This window comes from Stigmatopora nigra, chromosome 5, assembly GCF_051989575.1.
Source record: "Stigmatopora nigra isolate UIUO_SnigA chromosome 5, RoL_Snig_1.1, whole genome shotgun sequence".
Taxonomy (NCBI): domain Eukaryota; kingdom Metazoa; phylum Chordata; class Actinopteri; order Syngnathiformes; family Syngnathidae; genus Stigmatopora; species Stigmatopora nigra.
This window is the reverse complement of record NC_135512.1, coordinates 5,941,408-5,967,030: the sequence shown is the minus strand read 5'-3', so window position 1 is coordinate 5,967,030 and position 25,623 is coordinate 5,941,408. Positions and strand designations below refer to the sequence as shown.

The following is a 25,623-nucleotide window of genomic DNA, read 5'->3' as shown; positions in this document are numbered from 1 at the left end:
ATAAATCCTCACATTTTCATGTATTTGTTACTTTTAAATACTGAGTATGGCTCTCAAGGAATAATGTTTGAAAATATGAATTGTTTATGGTTCTCTTTGTCAAAAAGGTTAACGACCCCTGTGCTATACATTCAGAATGGCAAGGCAAGATTCAAATTCGAAATAAATCACCAAATCTATTGGTCATTCCCCTTTCCAACATCTGTCTTGCTTTTATTGGCAACACGGTGTCAATTTTGTGACGTGTTGTGATCAAGCAGACCTTTCTACTTAACATTGAGGCGGCTCACCAGTTATTACAGATGTTCCTACCATGCCAGGAGCCTGCGGGTGCACAGGAATCCGCCACTGCTGTAAATCTATTAAATCCCTCTCATTAGAGCGCGAGCCTCGTTCCTGCGAGGCGAGAGAGCCGAGCTCTGGCACGTGCCTGTCAGCATGGGCCAAGGCTCATGGCCATTATGAACTGAGCTCATCATTGCACTTCACCACATCGCTAATTACTTCCGTTCATTGGTCACTGCTAATTGGCACAATTGTAGGATAGGTTCTGCATGAAATGTTATAGGATCATAATTTGGCAGTAGCTCTGTCTAATATTATTTGTTTTCTGTGTTTTACAGCCCCTCTATCTTTTTTTAAATTACATTTTTATATTTTTTAATACATTCCTTTTTACTTGACTTTGTACATTTTACTTTAATGATGAGTGATGAGTATGTTAATACTTTAGTCCTTTTTTTTCTGTTTATGTTTCATGTGTACTGTTAACGGATGTACTTTTTTATATGTATCGTATCTTGTGCTGACCCGGCCCATCTGTCAATTTTTTAAAGTCAATGTGGCCCCCCGGGCCCAAAAAGTTTGCCCACCCCTAATATCAACCAACTAGAATCCAGTGTTTCACATCCAATTTAAGATAGATGACATATGTAGTAACATGTTGAATTGAAGTCTCGGGAGATTTTCTGAAATTTCTTTATAAACATATTTCCTCCCTACAGTTTAGGTCAGACTCCAAATTCTAGGGTTTAAACTATAAACCAACTGCATTAAAGAGCTAGAAAAACAATGTGCAAGCGTGTAAAAGGTTCCCTCAGAGTTCAGTCAGAAAATGTGCGGCGATTGAAAGAGAAGCTGTGCTGAATGTAAGCTACTTTGTTGAAACTTTGCCTTCGTGCAAACACTGTCAGTCTGTACTGTGGAAAGCCAGAATGCATGAGGTGAGAGGCCTATGTGTCTCTCAAGTGGCTAACACACACAGATAGATGAAATTCAAAATAAACATGGCATTTCTCAGGTGAATACTACAGCTATCCAAAGTGTGGCCCACATAGGGCATGTCCAGCTAACTTATACAGTATTTCTTAACTAGCTCCTTTTTTTCCAACAATATTATTCTATTTCCTTACTCTATAGTATCACACAGGCTTGTTTTTATGGTCGAGCTGGGGAGCAAGTGAAAGAGGAAGCTAAAATAACAAAACCCACATTTTCTCCCCAGCTAATTTATTACAATTCAAAATATCCAACAGGATCTTTACTATGGATAGGAAAACTAAATCAGCTGGGTGCACAGTGAGCCCATGACACCCACTCTCCCCCCTCGACAAAACTTGATTTACACAACGGTCCATGAATCAGCATGACATTTTCAGCTGAATCCTGTTTTTCACCGTGTACTCCATACTGTCTCTCAACAAGTGATACTTCAGCGTCGGGGTGGATTAAGACACGGGAGAATTATCTTTTGCTGTTTGTTCACGTAGTTAACAACCGGGGTTGGACACCAACCGCATAGACGGGGGGAGACAATGGGAGGAGAAATTCACGGTGAGAGGAAAAGACTGCCAGAAGGAGGTGAAGGAGAGGACACGCGTCAGAAAGATGGCCGAGAAGGGAGTGGAGGCCATAGAGTGGAGAGTTGGCCCTTGTGTAAAAGGAGATGTACTAAACCTCTGCTAACCTGGATCACCCGTGATCAAATATTTATATACGCTATTGTGTGACGGCGCACGCTGCCGAGTAGAGCTGTAATTTGTTTTTCTCCACGCTAAATTAATTCCCTCCCTGTCATCAGCGAGGTGAACCCGCAATGATTACTGCCCCTACTTGGGCTGGCCCCTGGTGCAACAAACACTCCAAAGATTTTAATGGTGCAAGACCCTTTTACAATTGCACTTCATCTGCGCCATACATTTCCATACATTAAGAGGAAAAAAATGTAATAGGCTGAAACATTCCAGAGAAAGTGATTGTGCATCATCAAATTCAATTCTATAGTCCGTGATGCTTTAATAGCTTTACCATTACGCATTTTAACCCTATTTAAGATCAAATATACCTTTTAGATCTGATAAAAAAATATCCAGGAAGTTTTTTTTTTACTCTGTCTGAATTTTCAAATATTTGCTATATACATCCATATTTGCTATGAACTGCAGATTCCTGTAAAAACCCAATTAGATCCAGAGTTTTTCAAACAAACTTATGAGTTTTAATCATGTCGTGGAGTTTTGTGAGCAGCAAAACGGTGGCAGTTAGCCTGAAATTTATGAGGTGTCAAACTCAGCATGTTATCCCTGGGCTTGGGTTTTTGGTTTTTGGTATACCAGATTCCTCCCACATTCCAAAAACATACGTTGAGTTTACGGAACGCGCAAATTAGTCAAAGTATGACGCAATGTTTATATACTGGCGCTCTGCTGGTTGTTGACCAATCCACATACCTGTCAATTTATACGTTTTTCTTGAATTTTATAAATTTAGACTAGAGCTCAACAATGACCTTACTAAGGACAAACACAAGAAAAAAACTGGATGGATATTCAGTTACATCTCCTTTGTATCATATTCTCCTTAATCTTAGCAAAGGAACACCAAAGTAATGCTGCAAGTGCCATACCATGAACTGTTTACTCTCATGATAGAGGTACGCTATAGCATGAAGAGGATGTTTATATTGTATGAATGTATACGCAAACTGTGTATCCTCTCCTACTTTGAATCAACGCATAAACAAGATGAGCAGAGAGAAGATGGCAGCATCATGGAAATCATATTAAATGATAAGCGTATGTAAAACACAGTCAGAGTGGCACACGGTGTGAACAATATTTGGAGCCTGGCGCAGATGGACACTGATTGCCATGCTATTACAGGCAAATAGCATCACTTGGTTGCCAGTCGCCAAGGCATAATCATTTGTGACTAACAGCGATAGTGAGAGGTCTACAAAGCGAAGGCAAGGCGGCGGAGGTGCAGGCTCTTTATCTCCCTCGCCTGCCATCTTCCTCATCTCTGAGTAGCCAAGAGGGGCCAAAAGAACACAATAAAAAGATGGAAGCCACTCATAGCACAGGGCAAAGATGCCCCTTTCATCTATTTGGAGACAATGACGTTGGCTGCGACATGTGACATTACTACAAAAAGTGCCAATCTTTACTTCCCAAAGAATAGAGGAAAGGCAGGCACGACTTCAAGAGCCGCTGGTGTGGAAAAAAAGACCACAATAATGACATATTTGCATCTGTCGTATCACCAAGGAAAAAAGTAAATAAAAAACTTTGCATCTGTTTTATAATTGTTGATTTTGGCCATTGTAAAAACGTTTTGTCTTGGCTGATGAATCAATATGGGGAACACTGTTTGAATTAAATGACAGCTAATAAACTACGTTATTATTATTGCTTCTTTCCAAACTCCCAGGTGTAGTAAACCCAACCAATTGGGTGTTTAAATGAAAATACTGACGTCATAAAAAAAATACATAAAAATTGATCGGAAAATTAAAAATCATTGACCATAACCCTAACCTACAGCAGATATTTGCACCCTCACCCTAAACCTCAGAACAACAACAAAGGTAAAACCCTAACCAGTAAGATGCAGTGCTATGCTAATTGACAAAAATTATTCACATGACACTTTTAGAGGAAAGAAGGGAAACTTTTCAAGGCATTTCGAGAAAAAAACAATTTTACTGCTGAAGTTTAAGTTTAAGTTCTTAATAAAACCAGATAAAAAAAATTTGGCCTATTATCTGAGAAAAAGCTCACAACACAGCATAGTCAGAGGACCCCAAAAGAAAACCAAAATTCCCTTTCCCACACACAGTACAGTCACTGTCTCATTTAACATTTCCAGTGTATTTCCTCAACGGCAGTGGGCCAGCCCTGCAGGAAATTTGCCAGCGCTAAGCCCAATTTCCTCTCATAATGCAAGTAAGTGGAGGGCCAAAGTCTTGCGCTGTTTTGATGGTGCTCCATGTGCCAGAATGAAAATTGGAACTGAGGGACAGTTAAGCTTAACAGTAATTAACCCCAGCCACCACTGCTGTTCCTACTGGATTGTCAGAGGAATCCCATTGTCGATCTAAGGAACAGTTCCATTGGGTCTACAGTTAAAAGCATATCTAGCCAGTGAAGGAATCCTTCAGATCATCAAAAAGTTAGCGGTGCCAGATATTTGGGTAGTTCAAAAATTTGGGTGTAACAGAAGCTCAGGGTTTAATGAAGACATTTGGAAAAACTAGCCATATCTGTGAGGGATGGGTAGAGGGGCATCGTCACACTATTTTCATTTCTGATTAAACTCATTTGAACCTGCAGTCAAAGCCACATTCGATGGCTGCTTTCCATCGCTTTAATCTTTCAAATCTACTTATTCTGCAAATGTTCATAGGGAAACATAAGAAGTTGCTGTTGATGGGTTTTGGCTGTTGTCAAAGTGTGGATGAAAGCCCTATTAGATTCATCATGGCACTGATACAGAAGCAGGCTGTCTGACATTGGTGAATAGTAAACGATTGACGAGATTGTATTTTATGTAGTTTAATTTCAACTCGCCTGGATGAATTTACGGCCAGAATTCCTGTACAGATTGTGATTTTGTCTTCAGAATGTGTAGGGTGAATGACAATTTCAGCAAAAGAATCAAGTCGTGTCTATACAACAAACGACAAAAAAAATGTACCGAGGTCTAAAATGTCTTGTGTGTCTTGTGTCTTTCTTGCTACTGCAACCAAGAAATTTCCCGAATTCAGGATGAAATAATGTTCAAATCTAATCTAATAAAGCACCACAGTAAACAACAAAATGGAAGACTTTCAATGTAAGGATGCCAAGATGCAGGGTGTTAAAAATGGGTTATTTTCCAACCCTGAAAACTTTGCATACTTTGCCTGAAGATCAACTGACAACAGAGTCATTAAATTCAGTATCTATTGTTAACTACTTCGTCTACTGTCCTGGTCAAAATCTCTCCAGAAACTCCTGCACACATGTGATGGAGAAAGAGGATTCTATAGACTTTGTACTCCCTTCCCCATCACCACTGTTTTGCAGCTGCCCATCAAAAACTAATATCCTAAATTGATGCTGGTGTTGTCCTTTAAAATGAGAAGGAATCTGTGTCTAATGCTGTAAGCCAAACCTGGCTGCTGTGAGCTCCAACCTCTTTTCCCTGATCCTCTTCTCCATCTCCTCAGGAATTCTCAGGGACCAAGAGGAACACCCCGGATTAGAGTTCTACAACCCCCCTTTCTCCCTCTCTCTCCCTTTCACATTGCATCCAAGCTTTTCCCTTCCAAACTCAAGTCATTTTTAAATATGGTAACACAATCTGGAGGAAAGCTGATATAATCTTTTTCTAAACGATAAAAGTCAGTCACCCAAAGAAACATCTGCATGGTCAAATTTAAAACAAACTGTCGGGGAGTCTGGTGTCCCCATAAAGACAGGGGCGAGCAAGGGGGGGAGAAGGCGGGGTGTGGAAAACAGTGGAAGGAGTGAATGATGCATTTTAAGAGGAACTTTTAGAGCTTTCCACTTGGCTTTAGCCTTAGGAAAACACTTGCTACTCCAAGCTACACTGCAGATATAGATAGATCAGTCCTCATTTCTAGACACCCCCTATTAAACAGCCCATTGACAACTAAGGAACCCGTGTACTGTAGATATAGATTTTAATGACTGGCAGAGTTGGCTGGGTAATGTCCAATGGTGGATGAAGTTCAGTGGATAAATAGAAACGGCTCCTCAAGTAAAATAAAAAACTCTTCTGGAACATAAGTATGCAGTGGCAGGTGTCAAGACCTCATCCTTTTATATCAAAGAATGCTCATTTGTTGGAACTGAGCATGAAAGCTACATGTGATCAATGGGAAATGTAAAGTCTGCCATACAAATAAGGTAAATATTAATTGAAAATTGGTTTTTGCTTTAGGTCTGTATTATTTAATTGTGCAGCATAGTCGTTAAAACATGAAGAAGAAAGTTTCTGGCTTCCAATCCCTGCTCTGTCTTCCAATGTGAAGTTCAGCACTAAACTGGATGTGGTGGAAATAGTTCAAAACACAATTAGATCTACAGCATGCATTGCCATGCCCCATCTTGGTAAAAAAATATATATATCACCTTAATGTACAGCCATTGATAACAAACCCCTAATCTGAAGATCTCTCTCCAAATGCTTACCCAATTACATAACCAAACCTTTGAATATTCTATAGCCCAACTCAATCTACAAGAACTAAATGTGTAACAAAACAAATGGTTGAATCGTTTTTTTCCTGAAAAAGGCTTAAACTCAAATGTTCCTCTACAGAAAGGATTTTTTCTCCCCCAAAATGAGCATAGCTCAACAATCCAACGCTCTCTTGTCTAATTCCAATGGGTGTTAGGTTAGAATGCCACTGGAGTACATGTTGAACAGGAGGGCACAGTACCTCCTCCACTCTGCCCTCTCAGTTTCTACCCGAGTGTCGAATCGGTTTAATTGATTTAATGAGGGAGCATGGAGTCACAGCCATAGACGGCAAACACTGGCTACCCTGGCCAAGTCAAGTATGTTACACTACCTCAGTTTCAACATGGATGGCCCTGAGTCAGTTGGGAAAAACGGGCAATAGCGGTGACACCTGACAAAATAGATACGACTAGAAAAAGCCATACAAATTGACGCCCGTTCCCTACTCCGAACAGCGTGTTCCTTTTAACGGTTTGACTAACACCCAGAGTGGTGTGATAAAACCTTTGCAAAATGCGTGTTTGCGTTGACGCACGGTGGCTGCAGCCTGTGCTAATGCCTCACGATGAATGGTGTGTCTAATTACTTGGCCTAGAGATAGCTTTTAGCTAAATCACCCACCTTCTGAAGAGCCTGTATCAACAGTGACAAGGGCTTGCACAATTACATTAGCTCTCTAGCCATCCAGCGGGTCCAGCACTAACAATCAGTGTGATTTGCGGCCGCTTCATTATTGTCATCTCTCTCTCAGTGACAATGATGTGTTCCCTGTAAGAGGGACAGTCAGAAGGGGGATGATGGAGAGTCCGTTATTGACAAAGAACAAGGGAGAGATTGCAGAAGAGAGCGTCCTAGGAAGGGGGTATTATGAGAAGAGAGAAGTATGGAGGGGGAGTTGGGGGGGAATTGTCAGTAGAGGTCTTACTTATGCTAATGTTTGGCCTGACTGTGTGTTGCATGCAGCAGTGAGGATGGCAGCAAGTGGCAGTGAGCTGGTGACTGTAATTGATCATAAATATGTGCAGATATACATACTCTGAATGCAATACTCCCCCAAAAAGTGTTAAAACCAACTATTCACCGTCTATTTAAGTAGAAAGGTTGAACAATTTTGAACCAAAAATTACAAAATAGAGACAAAAACAATGATGATGGGGTATAAAAACATGTACTAGGCATTTTTTTTTGTGGCGATACTTCTGTTGTTGCTCAATGTGTGGGCAATTGCAGAATGTGGCTATGAATAATATTTCATACTTTAATCAAGCACAATTCATTGCATCTACCAAGCCTATCATTTCCACTATTAATCAGGAAAGTATTGTATGTCAATGTCATACCATTATTTTTCCATGAATTGATACTGTTTGCCTGTCCTCGGGTCACATTATTTTTTTGTCCATTATAATCCTAAATCTAAACTATCAAAAGTACCTTGGGAAACAACTAGAAAAAACTACGGAGAAAGCAAATTTCAAATGTCGGTCTTGACCATAAAAAGTTTGTGAAACTCTATATTACTTAACACTCCCTTAAGTGGTACCATTTCTCTGGCTATGGTACATTCCACCTTTTCATTTTCTGGCCTTGCGGACACATGAGGCGCACACAAACACATAAAAATCAAGCCAGTAGTAGTCCCCAGAGAGTAACTTCACAGTCGTTGAGAAAGTAGCATCGATGGAGCAACGGGAAGAAGGAGTTAGAGAACTTGGGGTCAGCTGGCGACCTCTAAACTCCAAGCCATGTCAAAACTACCAAGAATTGTGGGTGAGCAGAGAGTTGTAAGGAATGCCATAATACCTTGGAGACACTAAACAACGATAGTAAGTTTAAAGAGGGGAAAAACATATCATGAAGAGAAGAAACTAAATAGATGCGATTAGGGTACAAACGGGATGAGGACCAGAGTAATGCCAAGTGGGGTTGGATCACTCGATAATAGCCCGTCCAATTCGATTAGCCTCTGGTCACCCCTAACTATAACTTCTGCAACAAAAAAACACCCCCATAACCACTCCCCTAGCACTATTCTTCCAAATGTGGAATGGAAGCTCCTTATGTGGAGGGCTATGCATATTTTATAGATCTGCTGCTCAATTGAAAAACTGCTGCAGATTTCTAGTGTGTGGGAAACGTTAATTGAATTATGCTTTGGGGCCCAGTTCAGCAATAAATAGTGCTAACACAATGGACTTGAATCCTTTTTTCCCGGTAAGGTTTCCTCCGAGGATGTTTTAGGGACGATGAATTGAAGGTTCTTAATTTGACAGACTATACAGCAACAGTAGTATGGAAATGCAATAGTCAGGAAATGCAACAGAGTCAAAACTGTGCTTACCTGCATCTTCTTGCCTTTGTCCTCAGCTGATGACGACTCAAACAGCTTTTATTAATTTATTTTTATTCTGGGCAGCAGCACCTGTGAAACAGAGATCCAAGTAAATATTAAATTCCTAGAGCTATATTATTACACTTATGTATATTATCAGTCTAAATATCATTTCTCTTATCAAAATAATTGGTTAGAACCAACTATTGTGGAACTAAAAATAAGGCTGATTTCAGTCGGTACAAAACTGAAGTGGATCTGATGTTATTGTCTTGTATTTCAACGGTGTGGAACAAAGAGGGTTTTATTTTATTTTTAACTGGTACATTTACAGGTCACAAGAGGCTGTTTTCAGCACAGCTTGAGGTTAGCTGGTGCAGGGTCAGAGCAGAATTGGGTGGGACTAAGGAGTGAAAAGTGGAGAACTTGGAGCCTCCTGGTGTTAAGGAGGTGCTCACAGAGGGGCAAAACAATGGTGCTAGTCAACAACAGAAGCTGAACTGCCTCTCATGTTCGCTTTTTTTGCCACACAAAGGCTTGTTGGGGCAATAGTAAGGTAGACAGGATCAGTGCAACATTTTAATCATAGTGGAGAAATGAGAAAAGGTGGTGGGTGGGGTAGGGCAGCATTGACACAAAAAAAAGCATAGAGAAGTACAAGCAAACATGCACACACACACGCAACGGGGTAGCATCATTGTCAAGGGCTTTTTACCTGAATGATTGCCCCCAATTAGATCTAAGCTCAAAGTGGTTGAGAACACATCAGATACACAGAGAGTAGAGGGCCAGGGTTGAAGCTGGCAAAAAATATAAAAAAAAGGAATAAAGGAGGAGGTGAATTTCTCCTTGCCACTTTAAAATGGGGGTGCTTAGGAGGAACAGAACTCACCCAGTGTAATGGAGTTAATGAGTTCATCTATTCAAAATTGCGTATGAAAAATGGAAAGGGAATTATTTCTTTCCTTTTAGTTGCTTGAGGGTTACAAGGGTGTCAGAGCCTATCCTAGCTAGTTATAGACAGTAAGCAATAAATCCCTTCCAGGTTTAAATGGCCACAATCAGTAGTAAAATGCATTTTAGTATATCTGTCCAGTAAATAATAAAAAAAACAAGTATTTTTGGTTCAGTAGTGGCTTATAATCAGAAATTTAGGGTACACACATAGCCAGAACCTTTGCACACTATGCTGATGGGGTGCAGGAACCTATCCCAGTTCACTCTAGGCACCAGATGGGGGTCACCCTGAATCGATGGTCGGCCAATCGCATGGCACAAGGAGACAAAGGACAACCAATCATACCTAAGGGGAATTAAGAGTGCTCAAAAAGCCTACAGTGCATGTTTTGCTGTTGTGGCTCACGCAAAAAAACACACGCAGAATGACAGTTATGTACTATAATAAAATATATGATATATATGCAGGTATAAGTTTAGGAATAAAAATTGCCTAATTTCTGATGATGGATGACTTGAGGCTAAAATGTAACTACGTATATTTAGAGGAATTATTTTTTTGGCTTGGAAGATGCTATGAAAACCTTGAATAGCACCGAGTTAGAGAAAAGAAGCCATTGTCTCAGTTGGAGGTCATTAACTTTGAATTGTTGTTTACTTATTGTGTGTAAATGTTTGAGGTTCACTGTGCAGATTGATGAATGTGCATAAACTCTCTTTCTGGCTGTCTGGAATGTTTACACCATACACTTGCTCAAGGGGGTCGAAAAAAAAAACCTCTGAGCAAACAATGAAGCTCACATATTTTTTTGTAAGATTTATAGCTTTACAAGATGAAAAAAATAAGTCCAAAATTCTATTTTAAAAAAAGGATCAACAATAAAACAAACAAACATTCATTTTACACTACATTGTTGGTTACAGTACTTAAAAATACACGATAAAACACTGGATTAAAAAGAAATGGCAACTATTATGTCTCCCCAAAAGAAGGAAAAATCCTTTCAGGGTGGTCTTGCACTTTGGTGTGCTTTCACCACAATTGCTTGACATTTAAAGTCAGAAATGAAGTCCAAAATTCATTATAATACCACTAATTGAGTCTGATATCTCACCTTCACACATGTATAAGACACCTAACATTCAAACCACTGCCCACTAAAACCCAGTGTTTACTCCGTTATGTTTTTAATCAAAGCAAGACCAAACCCTCAATGTAATTAACCCCTCCCCCTGCATATAACTAAATACAAACACAGACACGTAGAAAGATACACAGACAAACTCGGGCGTACAGTACGGCACACTCAGGTCTACAATTACCCCTCAATTAAAGATAATAACATGACCACTTCCTGACCAATCACCTGCAGTCTTACTATGACTCACACAGTGCCTAATCTCGCCCTTCCAAACACACTCACAGGGTCAGACAGTTTATAAAGTTAGTGGTAGACGTAGAAATCACTAGTTATTTTCTCTGACCACCACGCTTTGTGATTGTCAAGGCAGGTGGAGCAAAACTTCCTCTCTTTTTATGGGAGTAAATGTTAGCTTTCTGTGGTTTCCTGTATATACCAACCGCTGTCAAGGCACTCACACACACACACAAGGGTACAATACGTACACATTTTCTGGCACAACCGAAATAACTTTGTCTCTCCCTCTCATGGTTGAGTGAGAAACAGCAACTTTCCAGCCGCCGTTACATTCGCTCGCATCCTCTCTCTACGCCTTCCCTTGCTTTTTTTACACGCGCCGTCATGGGATTTTCTTCCATCCATCCGTCCGACATCAGGGCGGCTATAGTTAGCAAAAGCCCCACCTCAAATGACAGACTGTGCTCAAGTACAGCACTTATTATTTAATAACTGGACTTAGTTCTATTGCAATCATTTCCGAGTAAAGTCATACTCCATCTGGGAAACCTGGCAAAGTACAACTAGTATTTAGAGATGAATTTTTACATGGTGTATTTCCTCAAATAATGACCAGGGTTTACTCCAAAGAACAGCAGGCTTAAACAGTATGAGAAGGAGAGCAATTGGAACTTGGATTAGAATCAGAATGGAGGATTGATTCCCTTCCCATTTTCTATTACTATTTATTTATACATTTATTTATGTATTTATTATCAGTACGTTCAGAGACGAATTTCACTTTTGTGCAAGTGGATATTGATGTGTTTGTTTGTTACACAACAAATAATATCATCCTGGTTGAATTTTCAAAGTTACATAGGGCGCACTTAAAAGTCTAACATTTTCTACAAAATGTACGGGGTGCCCAATCAATATGCCTTAAATTCAAGATTCTGTCTGGACTGTCTGAGTACATTGCTTACTCATGCGCAATCAAATATGACATTTTCGTCTGTTACCAGTGCCCGAGACGTCCCGGATTAGAGCCGAAATGGGGATGACAAGATCAATTTTACTAAAAAATAACATTTTTTTCCTGTAAAAAAAAATGTTATACGTTGTACATAACTTGAAATGATCAAAAAACGTATAAAACACAACAAAACGTATACGTTGACAGTCATGCTAGAGCGAATAATGCAATATAGTATATTACTAAAGTTATCATATGTGTGATTGACATTTCCATGTTGAATATGAAGGTCGGACAAGAATACAACATGAAGAAAGCGGCCCTATAAAGCTAAACTGACATTTTTATTGCATTTGGCGTTGAGTCACATATTCACGACAACTGCTAGACTGCTTGTGCACACACAAAATAAACAATATCATATTGAAAATATCACCATGGCTATCTATCCTGTCATTTGCCCAGTATGGGAACAGGTGCAGGAGGAAAAGGAGAATACTTGAGGCTTACTGTCTCCTTGGACTCCGGTCCGGGCCTTTTCCTGGCTCAGAGAGGCCTTCAAGTGAGACAGCGGGGGGAAACGCCAGCCCCAATAAATCACTACAAACATGTAGATGCCACCAAAGCACATTCCGCTAAAGAGCAGGAGGCCAAATGGTTACAAAGTTCCTTTCTCTTTCTTTATCTGTTGTTTTAAGACGAGCCCCCTCCTCCGACCCCAACACATACGATCCATGCCTGTTTTTGTTTCCCTCTTCCTCCATCATTCTCTCACTCTCTTTTCCCCCCAAGAAGCTAATAGCATAATTTGAGGAAGAATGTTCTTGGGAGTTTCCTGTGAAATTGACCGTTTGTCACCCATACGACCTCTCTAACCCTATCTTTTTCCCCCCCTTCCGTGACTTAAAAACGGCTGCTTGGGGACAAGGGGGGTGCAAATGGGAGCCAGGATTTTACTGTTTGTATTTGTTAGGATTGCAGCACATTGTCACGTGTAGAAAACACAGTTTTATTTAAATTTCCAATTCAGCAAACATGAGACACGTCCTGCAAATTAGCTGTATGTAATTTTACAATATTAGATGGAGAATCTCTGAATTTCCAAGAATACAAACACACAACTAACTACTTAAGGCCAATTTATTTGTGACCACTTATTTATCTTGTCGACTACTTATTTAATTATTACTTATTCATTGATTATTTACTATGTATTGATTATTGTGACACCATGGAGACACCATAAGACCAACAAAAACTATTTTTATTTTATTTAAATTTCTGGTTAGGTGATAGATGGGTGATATTTATCAATCAAATAAAGATATGATCTTACTATATTTAAGCTAGATCAGGGTAAGTCACCAGCAAACATTTTCAACTTTAGTTGAGTTTGTGCATAACGACACAAAAATGTTTCTGCACATTTATTGCTGAAAATAAGTTATTATCATTTCTAGTAAAAAGAAACAATGGTTTAAAGATTTATAAAAGTTGCCCAGATAGCAACAGTAACTTTGCATGTATAAACTAATACATCAACCATGTTGTTCACATGAGTAGGAATGTTCTTTTGTACATGTGTAACCTTTTAAATATATTAAAAAAAGGGGTTTAGGAAAAAAAATTGTATACTGGATTCATGAAAATTCGAAACTGATGTTATAATGATGCCATTACTTTAGTTGGAAAGAAACCATTCAATGTGATGATTCTAATGTGCTGTTTACAGTCATTTGGGAACCTTGATGTCCTGTGATATTTCTACTAAATTGTCATTCAAACAATGATGCTGATCAGAACTACGAGATGAACAACACACACACACCCACACACACACAGAAACAAACATCAAAGGCCATCAATCTCCTGTAGTACAGGGGGAAAGGCAAATATTTAGAAAAGGCTTGAGCCACCATAAATCTGTAGTAGGAAAGAGAAAGCGAACATGATACCCACCATACACCTCCAAACATCCAGCACCCTCTATCCCTCCCCTCTCCACCTTCATCCCCAGTCCCTCAGCAGTGTTATGTCTTGACAGCTAAAGGAAGGTCTGGGAGGCCACAGGAACCAGAGAGGAAGAGAAAATGAGGTCTGTGGCAACACGGCTAAGAAAAAGTACTGGCCAGTTTGAATAGCCAGGAAAAAAAGAGCGCAAGGCCACCCTCCTGTATTGAGTGGAGAGTTGCACACTGGGTCAGTCAAACAAAAACACACTCTCCTGCACTAATAGAGAGCTCACATACACATACACACACACAGCAAAGGCACAGTGGTGGGACTTTTCATATGCTTGACTTCTGATTTACTGCAACTATTGGTTCCACTCCAGTGGGACTCTGAATTTTACTGGGTATTTATGCTCCTTTTTAGTTGCACACAAACATGACTTTCAGGAGAGAAAGGGCCGGTGCATTGAAAGGTCAGGGTTGGAAGTTCACTAGGGGAACACATTTGGGGTCATTTAAAAAAAATCTGAAAGAAAAACGTGAGCTAATTTTATTTAAATGGTATGACGGAAAAAGAAGGAATCGGCTCCAGGGTTACCAATCTAAAACACAGACTTAAACCCAAATCTGGCAATATTTCAAAGAAGCAGCTTAATGGAATACTTAGCATTTTCAACTTTTGTTTTTGTTGTTTATAGCTTTAGGTCATATTTTTGGAACAATTAAAGGACTAATGTTAGAAATCTATTCAATGGTGCCATCTAATAAACCGTTGTTTTGTTATCATATTCTCATTTTGAGAAAGTCAATCAATCAAAAGCAATAATTCTATTTAAAAAAAAAATACATCATCCAAAATGTCCTCCATAAAGTAGACAGACATAACATGGAAAAAATGCTCATTTTAAATATGTGAAGTTTGCACAACCATGAATTATAGCATCAAGTCTATAGAAGTTGGTTAGCGAAAAAAAAATATCTTTAGGGTTGAACGTTCTGACTTTCCAACAAGCATTTTAGCCCATGAGACCACACTCCGAGACAGACTAGAGACAAAGACCTGCACGCAACAGTCAGCCGTCAATGCAGTACGAGGGATTCGAGAAGCTTTGTATAGATTTAGATGCCCCCACCAGCTAAGCAAGCGAGTCCTTGGAGGGAGAGCGAGCCATTGATCCCTGTGCAGAGAGCGTGTCATGCTCCCCTGACAGACTTGTTGATTGACTTTTCAGGCCCACTGGGAGCATTCACATGCAGATAGAGACGTATAAATGCCTTAACACCAGTGGACTTTGCTGAGGTAATGCATACACATGCAACTGAGCGAACCAACGCGTGAGGACACGCATACATTGCCCATGTAAGTCTTATGGGCATACATACAAACAAAATGAGACAGATACTAACTATGCAGACCCGTAACACCTTTACAGCTGTCACCACCACCACCACCACTCTGCCATATTCATTCATTTGTATGAGCTGCATTATCATAAAACAAATCCGGCCTTTGTCCTGCCCTTTGTTGGCTTTGCTATCTCTCTCTGTCAAATGTCATGTCTCTGAAGGACCCTGTATTTTGAGCCACAGTGTCAATAATAAGACAAGAGCATTATGGAAGCTCTACATCCCAATGCACAAGGCATACATAGAATGTCCCATCTATTGTTTTTTTTTAACCTATCGCCGGTGATTGTAAGAAATGTGTTTGGGCCTTTTAACAAAGACCAGTTTCAGTGTAAAGCAACAATTGTATCAACTTGTTTTGATCTGAGATCATATTTTTATGGTTGGATTCAGTTTAAAAGGTGCACAAAAAACCCTCCATTTGTTACTGTGGTTTAAAGTTTCCTGTTCAGTCCTTTTTGAACACTAGTTTCAGTTTAAAGTTGCATGACAGTGTCCTGCTGTTGTCATTCCTCTCCCTAAAACACATTGCATGGTTCTGGGGGAGGAGAAGGATTGGGGATGTGCTGGGAATGGGCACCTAATTGCTTCTTACTGATCCAAATAGCACATCAGAGGCAAAGGCACTTCAGAAGACCTCCGAAGAGGTCTGCTGGTTCGGGCCTGTTCATTACCCTGCTGACCCCCCAGCTCGACCCCTAATGCGCCCAGATATTACCCACACACCTCCACCCCTTCACCTACCCCAGCTCATTGTCTCGGGGGTTTAATTGGAGCGATGTTCCCCATTGTGAGCACGCTCAATGGCGGTGGAGGACTCCATTGTGGGGCTGAATGAGGGCAGGAGTGTTCATTAGGTGAGTCTCTGAATAAGACCCTCTGGAGGTACGCTACAGAGAGAGAGACCAGGCCTTCTCGGGACGGCAGAGGTGAGTGAAACTGCGTGCTCTTCTCCTCTCTTCTAGCCCTTTGCTTCCCTGCTCCTCTTATGTGGTCTTCCTTCCTCAACAGCCTGACGCTTGGCCCTGAAAGGCAGCTGCATTTTTTTTTTAGGTGTGTGTGTGTGGAGGGGGGGTATATCGCCCTTTGTGTGCACCATGAGGATGAATCATAGCGCAGAAGAGAGAGGTGGATCAAAGACAGCCATCAGTAAAGGCGAGGACCACCTCCTCTGATGGAGTGAAAAAGGGGAACTGATGAGAAATTTCATCATGAGCCAACACAAAGTACTTAATAAAATAGTACTGTAAAAGTGATAGGTCATTGATGCTTGTTGGGATTTTTTTTTCTTCTTGGCCCTATTGCCATCTGCACACAGACACTTTTCCATGGCCGACACTCAAAAAGCTCTTTACCCTTCTGAAATAGTAGAAATGGTCTTTTGCCAACAGCTTGTGGTAATGATTTGAAATAAAAATGGGACTGAAAGGGGGGTGAAATGCCTGGCAGGATGGATGGATGGAGGCAACAATATTGACGGGCCAAGGCCTACCAGTTAAAAACCAGCTTCGGCCTTTTGTGCGCATATTCTATCCAGCATCTGCAGTGGTTTTCGTGGTGGGTTAAATTAACACTTCGATTTGACCAGTAGTCCGAATGGTTGATCTGTTTGACCTGCAAATGCCTGGAAAGTTTTGGAACAACACTAAAAGTTGGGTTTTATGAAGAAAAAAAACATTTTCTTTGGGAAAAAAAACATTATGTACGATTACTAACATTGAAATGTGCAGCATGTGGGTGTATTCGATTCAACTCCATAATATAAACAGTGCTTCTGATTTAATCTAATGTATCATGATTCTTTTAAAATGCTCAATAATGGGATTAACAAGTAACTGGGTCTTTTTGTTTTATATTTCTATTACATGTGCATGACTTTTTTAATACATATTCAGTTTAATTGTGATATCCAGTAATGTATTGTGCCCCTTTTCTACATCAGTCATTGCCCTTTCTGGAAAAAGCGTCTAAAATGACCTGGTAATGGATTAGAGTGCCACCTGTTGCTATGCCGTGTGCTTGACATTTTACAAATGTGTTTTTATAATGTAGAGATATTTTCTAGAAAGAACAGTGGGCTAGTATTTCTTTTTTCTTTAATGAAAGCCGAGCGGAAAAGCTTTCAAGTGTAATGTGAAATCCAATGCCAAAATTAACTACGATTGTGACTCTCAGCCTCCCATGCTGCAGAGCTTAAACATTTAAACTGCCATGGAGCTGACAGCTTTTGGCAGACCACCATCAGTCACTGCTCAGTCCCATGCCAGTGACGGACTTCTGAGTGCTCTATTGTGAGTCTGGCGTTCATGTAGCAGTCTGACGTTTGTGTGACAGACTCGACTTCACACTGACCAGAGCCCTTTCACTCACTGGCTGCTCTACCGCCAATGTCGTCATCTCCTTTGCCACACAAACATACACATGCATGGGGAGTCTCTGCTCTTTGATACTTCCTTAGCCGCTACCTTCCGCTGTTTACATTTCTGTTGGTCCCCGCAAAAACAATAGTCGACATGGCATTTGCTACATGGCACACAAACGCAAAGGAGGCCTAACTCTCGCTTAATGCAAATCTGACATCATCACCGTGGTGTGTAGGGTTACACTGGCTGATGTGTACATACAGAGCCAAGTTCTGGAACTGTGTTATTGCTGCCACACACAAACACATATTAACGTTTCTTAACAAGGGCGCGTTCAGGTTTCTGTCTATAAACTCCACTCTGCAGCTTTCTGACTTCAAACAGACTTGCCTTCCTCTCCTCTACCGCGGGCAGTATTTATTTTTCTGTCTGAAAAGCATGCAGAGAACCTAGCATGCATGGACAGTGTAGCGGCACCGTCTGCCCAGATTTGTCCAATTGGGAAAACGGTAACCCACAATGAATGAATGTTGCTAAATATGAACCCAAATAAATTTTGGGATTCGTACTGACAGATATTTACCACCCACATGAAGACCGACATAGGAGGTGTTTGGGTGATGGACTCACTTTGACGTTGTTCTAAATGAGCAATAGCTAACTTTATCCAAGCTGACAGGGCTTGTGGAAATGGGTCTCCATTCAGATTCCCTAGTGACAGTCTCTTGTCCCTTCCTGTTTAGCCTGGGCGTCTGCCGCGCATAAACACTCCGGGGCCTCCTTGGTACCATGTGGACATAAGGGGTGGAGGGCAAGAGTCATGGTCTCAATACTGTTGAAAGGCCTGAACATAGACAGCACAGGAGCACTGAGGATGGAAGGCCCCTTAATTCAATGTTCCTCACCACCAATTGCTTCCGAGAATATATGTACAATAAAAACTTGCTAGAACAAGGGTGTCAGACTGGTTCGCGAGCCGCATTAACGTCAACTTGGTTTCATGTGGGCCGGTCCATTTTAGATATAATATTTAGATTTTCTTTTCATAAATGGATTAAAAGAACTGGATCCAAAGCCTGGAATATTCTTATTTTTATAGATCTAATACAATGTTTATTTGAGCTTTTTTTAATATATTTTTTAGATTTTACAAAATGATTTTTGAACTAAAAACAGAGCAAAAATTGTTTAAAAAATCACATGCTCTAAAATAATAAAGTGCTGAATTATCAGGAGGGTCTATATTAGAGTTTTTTCAAGATTTTTTTCTTGTCATTAAATTTTCAATGAGCACCTGCCTAACTGATTCATATATTTTGTTTCCATCAGGAATTCTAAAAGTATTGATGTTAACAAAGTCACCAAACTGCTTGACAGATTACTGACGCAGTTTATCACTCTAGATTTGCTGCAGGGAGTGAATAGAGTTGAACTATTGCATTGATGCCTGTGAATATTCTCATTCATCCGGGCAATGATGTTTGCAGAGTGTTCGGAGGGGAGTGCTTTGAGTGTTTATAAGGTTACTGTATAATATGTGGGACTGTATGAAAAATCTACCCTCCAAAATTAATTGACAAAACAGTAACCGCAAAAAGACAAGGGTTTTCTTGACATTCTGATACGTTTGATCAACGCCAGCAGCACTGTTACAAACAAAATGGAATATAATCCCTTTGCATTGAATAAGCTAATTTGTGGGTCATCAACAAAGATTGCATGTTTAAGAGATGAACAGGAGGAACGACTTTCCGGTACCGACACATGCTCTGATCACAGGAACGGATCTGGTCAGCCGTAATGTATTCAAGAGCACAAAGGCAGTGTTGCCGCACCCAGGGCGCTTTCATCTCAGACATGGACGGGAACCATTATGACACCATATGCAAGAGCCACAAAAGGGACCACACGCAGGAGCCCAAACCATTCTTCAGCGTGAACATCTACTTATGGTCTGACAATGATAAGACGTTGTGGCAAACGGCTGTCTCTCCTCCGTGTTTATGACAATAAAAACCCACGACAGCCATGTGTGCGACTGTAACGAGGACAGTTTTTTTTTTTTATACCGTATTGTTATGCCTAGTGTTTGTGGAAATGTATCCAACCACAAAGAAATATGCCTCAGGCACCAGGATTTAGCTCTGTGTGAAGCAAAAATTGACATGATCTCACATTGCTGGACACACGCAATCGCAAATCAAGTTTTATTCTTGTATACCGTCTATATACAACCAAGTTAACTTGGCAACTCCTGTCCAAATGTATTACTGTGAGAAACCCTGAACAGGCAAGTGCATGAAATTGTCCAGTTTGTTTGTTTACTTTGCCTGTGTACCATAAAAGCTTGGGGACGGTCCATTGGCGCTGCTCTATTTACATGCCAATTGTGTGACTCCAGAGAGATGAAGGAAAGTCAGTCTGGGGAACAAATGTTTCCTCATGCTACCTCACCGCATAGGAGGCACAGATTAAAGCCAAGGGAAGCCTTATGTGTGAACAACTTGCTGTGGTCGGACTGGACTAACACAGGAGAAGAAGAAGAAAAAAAGACCATGGTCTGCAGGGCCAAATATTTCCAAAGATGTCCAACTCCTGAAGAAAACCTCAGGATAACCACAACATGGGCAGAAACAAAGAAAAAAAATCAAAAGGCACAGGAAGACCAAAATAGAAGGATGCTAAACACAGCCGCCATTGGCAAGTCTGTTCCCTGAAGGTGTGCCATCTGTGGTTGAGTATTACAAGAGACGAGCACCCGAGCCGGGTTCCACAAGGTGGGAGTCCAGCTGGGTCCTATTAGGATTGGACCACATGTGTCTACAAGGGAGGGGCAATGGACAGAAGGGGCAACAGAGAGCAGAGAGGGCAGTGTAGAGGAAGTGCTGAGAGCGATGGGCCTAGACCCCGTGAAGCTTTATTAGCCCCATCGTCTGCTTTTCTCAACAGAGACGAACCCAATCCTCGCCGCCCTGTATCAATCCCCTCCACCAGCCCTGGGGCAGCGCCGCGGCACAACAGAATAAAACTATTAGGGGGGGGGGGGTTGTAGGACCACCCAGACATACACACACACAAGCATAATAGCTACCAGGAGAAGACCTCGGTAGGAGAGCTACAGCTGGAAAGGGAGAGTAGGACACATGTGCAAGCAAAGTGTTCAGACTTTCAATCATGTCACACACAAACATCTGTGTCACTTCTTTGTTGCGATGATATCATACTTGGACACTGCACGACTGACATTTGCGGTAGTTACTTTTGTGAAATAAGGTCTCCAAACACCACTATTGACGATTATATCCAGTTCAGGGTGATGGCCTACCTGCTGGATCATCTGTTCACCACCCCATTCCTTCAACTCCCCATTGTGGGACCCTCCCCAACTAAAGGGGATGTGTGAGAAAAATCATGGCGGGAATCTGATCTCTTTCTGAAATGTTGACCAGTCTAGTTCGTGACCGGATGTTTGGTCGCCGGTCTTTTGGTCGCCGGTCAAATATACTTTGATATTAAACTCTCTCTCTTAGATATTAAACTCTCTCTCTCTCTCTCTCTCTCATGAATATAATTTTGAGAGTTAGATTCAACAGTAAACTCTGTCACCATTTGATCGGCGCCCCTATTAGATTTTTTTACCCCAAATTTGGCAATTGAAGTAGTAGCAAAGGGGACTAAAAACAACAAAAATGCATTCAATCAGAACATCCTATATCCAAAACAGGCCTCTTCCATATGTGGATTAAAGAGAAAAAAGAGACATCAATGAGAGTCAAAGACTAAAGTCATTAGCTATTCCCCAAAGTTAAGCATTTTGAATAAACAAAACATTTGAAAACAAAATAGAAAAGTATAAATAACGCACTGGAAGCAAAAGCTTAAAACTTAAAAGTCCAAGGTTGCACTCTACATAAAAAGGAACTAAAAATACTTCGATTTTTACCCACAGAAGAAGAAAAAAATGACAAAGGACCTCTTAAAACGCTAGAGGGAAATAAAAAGCATGCAATAAAACAAAATAAAAAGCATGCAATCAAACACCCTTTGCCTCCTGAATATACCTTGTGTTTGAATGGTTTTAAGAGTTTTCATTTAGAACTACTGATTAAACTGCAATTTCCACTCTAACGTAAAGATTTACTAAGGCAATTGCTCTGCCAGGCTAAGTTTATAGCATCTAATGTGTAACTTTATTTACTTGTGTGCATATGTCCCAGTTAATTGCAGCTTTGACAGCACTCACCTGTGGTTCTCACCTCCCTCCAGGCAGGACAAGATCCCACAGTCAAAGTTACGAGCTTTAATACTTCAGCCATTCAATCATTTAGCCTTTTATTTTTTTCTCTTTTGCTGCTTGTCTCCGGACTTCTCCCGCTCGTAAAGAAAATAATATTTGTCTTTCCAACTGCACTGTGGACCACAAAGTCCTCATGTTTTATTTGACTCTGTGTAGTAAAAGTGTGTTCTCTTCCACCATAAGCTGTTGTTCTGAAACTGTGTATGGGCGTAGAATGTCTGTCAAAGCACTGGAGGAAAGTGAAAATATCTAAAGTGCAGGTCAAGGCCAACTGAGATTTCAAGAGCAGATATTTTATATTATGGAAGCATGTCATTTTTTTTTAAATGGTATCAAATGCTATTGATTGCTAAAGTAGTATGTTTCATTTAAAAAGAATCTAATTGGCAATAGTGTATAAGTGTGACCATTTCTTCATAACAATGAAGTAAAAAATGTCAATTGCCGTATTTTTTGTACTATAAGTAGCGCCAACCAAAGAATACACAATAAAGAGGAACAAATATACCTAAAAACAAAACAACAGGCTAAATAGGTATCTGTTAATATAATATTATAATAAAAACATATGCAAGGCTCATGTCAGTCAAAGGCCGAGAAAAACTATGAAAAATAGTACGACTTATAGTCCAGATAATACAGTACTTCTTCATAAGGGAAGACTTTCTAAAGACAACCATCAACCTACTACTTGTACTACTATTGACGTATTGACCAGCTGTTTAATGTATTTGATATTTTACTTTAACTTAAATAAAATTCAACAGGAGAATAATATCTACAGTCTCTCCTGATGCAATTTCTTAACATAGCAAATTATTGATTCAAAAAATATTCCACACAGCAAAAGACAAACCAACTAGTCTTGGAATAATGATGTATGAAACAGACTAATTTGTCACAAGTACAAGTGCAAAAGGGCAACATTAGCTAATCAAACCAGAAAATCAGACACGAGAAGAGAAACTCATTAAGCAAGAGAGAAGTGGGAGAGAAGAGTAATCTTTCAAATTATCTTCAATAGTTGTCTTGCTGTCCATGCCATAGCATAAACTTGAGATTAATGAGTGCTCAGGAATCGGATATATTTTTAAACATCCATTGTGAATAAATTTGCTTGAGGTCAAAGTTGTGATTTACAAATTATTCATAGAAGTACTCAACCTGTATCAGTGATTTGTATCATTAGTTTCTAAACACTCTACAAAAGCTGTTAACCTTCTTACCGACAAATAAAAGTGGTAAATTTACTAGAAAAAAAGCAATATTGTATAAAACACCAAAAAATAAACTGTTTATTTACTGAGTAATCATCTTATGCTCATATTTTTAAACAGCGTTGGAGTAGTATGCAGGGACAAATGGATAGAACATGTCAAAAATCATCCTTGTATGGCCTTTCATTGAAAAGGGACAATGCACATTAGTGACATGTTACATCCACAGAACCTACAATATTATAAGCAATGTGTCATTCTCTGATATTGTGAATGCAATATCATTTCTGGATAAGGAAACGTCGAGTATATCAACAAAGATATGAATCACATTGTGACTAAAGTAAATGTTATTTTACGGCTTAGCAGGTAGCTTCACTGTCTTCAGCATAAAAATCAGAAGATTTTTATTGTGATTAAATATTAACTTGTGTTGTTAATTTGACTGTACCATCATTACCCCCCATGTCCTCTTTCCACTCCTTGACATGAACTAAGCGTAGGAAGATAGCAGGGCTTCAACAAGTGCAGAAATACACAAATTTCCCTTATCAGATAGTTAGTTATACAATAAAGGACAACAAACCTCAGCTACTGCAAAGTGCATCTTATTAAAATGATAGTTGACGTAATCCCCGCTATCTTCACTCGCCTTAACTTGGCACTAAACAGCATTGCATTCCCAACTACAAGAACATGGAGGTCAGTGATATAATTCTGTCTACATAATAAACACCAAGGACCTTATTGTTGCCAAAGATTTGAAATGATGACAGAATATAGCCCTATTCCAGAAGATTATCTGTTGGTGCCAAAACTGACAAGTGAAAATGGGAGTAACCCAAAAGCAGGAAAATTATGTACAAGGCATTTAGTTGAGTAGAGACCTCTAGCCAAGACTCATCAATTGTGAATATTGTTTGAAATTCTGATCTTTTTCCAGTTCTGTGGAGTCTTACAATAGATGAGAACTATCACAGCCAACAAGCATCTTTTTCCCATCTGCATCCGGTTCTTGTACTACAATTCCACATCAGCTAGCGGCAAGGCAAGAGCAGCACGCTTCTCATCAGCAAAACCAGCAGTGAAAACAAAACAATAGCGATATAACTTCATAGGTTTTCTGTAAAAATGGATTGAACTTCACTCATTACTCAGCCAGCAGCAGTTTGGCAAACATGAGCAACTTGAAAAATAAATAAAGATGTTTTAAGATGTTTGAGTCGATTTATTACCCCTGGCCCATTAACAAAGAGAAATGTTTATTCTGTATTTCAAACAACTAACAACTTTCCATTAAATGAGATTTTCTTAATAATAACAACAAAATACACCACACACACTGCATAAAGCGTGTGGCCATATTTAAATGGTTTGAGTGAAAATATATGAATATGAATGCTACATCAATACAGGTAAAGAGGTCATATATTCTTTATCATCTGTTAGATACAATTAATATTCATCCACTCTAGGACACTTGTGTCAAAGTGGCGGCCCGCCACATCATTTAGTATGGCCCTGGAAAGTAACTCATGAGTGCTGACTTTCTGTTTTAGGATCAAATTAAAATGAAGAGTATAAATGTATATTAATTAATAATTGTAATTTTTTAATCCATTATTTCTGTGTTTTTAGTTCAAAAATCATTTTGTGAAATCTAAAGATATATAAAAAAGCTAAAAAATTTTTTTACTTTAGATCTATAAAAAACGGAATATTCCGGGTTTTTAATCCAGTTCTTTTAATCCATTTATATAAAAAAATCTAAATATTATATCTAAAATGGTCCAGCCCACGTGAAATCAAGTTGACATTAAAGCGAGAAGAATTTGAATGATATTGTTTTAAAAACATACTAAAGTAAGAGGACCGTAAAAGTCAGAAGACCAGAAGTGGTAAATCACTGATATACTATTCAGTATCAGAGCTAGGTTAAAAAAATAAAAAATCCCCCTTTAGAGTACTGTCAATGCTGTCAATGTTTCTCATGGTTGTGAATTAAGCTAGGAACAGGAGCTGGCATCAAGTCTGTGCCCAATCCAGTGAGTTAAAAACATATGGAAGCTGTAAAAAAATGACACTCATGTTTGGTGGGAAAAAGCATGCGGGACCAATTGTGTCACTCCTTGGCCATCTGAAAAGAATGTTCTTGTCTCACATCGCTTGATCACGTCTTAAGTGATCTGCCTGAATCAATATTCAATACTCAGCGGCTCAACTTTTGACTGCACGG

At 39.7% G+C, this 25,623-nt stretch overlaps 1 long non-coding RNA gene across 1 annotated transcript in view; it reads right to left on the bottom strand.

Moving 5' to 3' along the window:
• Nucleotides 1-25,623, bottom strand: part of LOC144197193 (uncharacterized) — a 56,020-nt gene that overhangs the window by 19,239 nt on the left and 11,158 nt on the right. Inside the window, exon 4 of the long non-coding RNA XR_013326485.1 lies at nt 8,870-8,950. This is a non-coding gene — a long non-coding RNA (uncharacterized LOC144197193). The remainder of the gene's footprint in view (nt 1-8,869; nt 8,951-25,623) is intronic.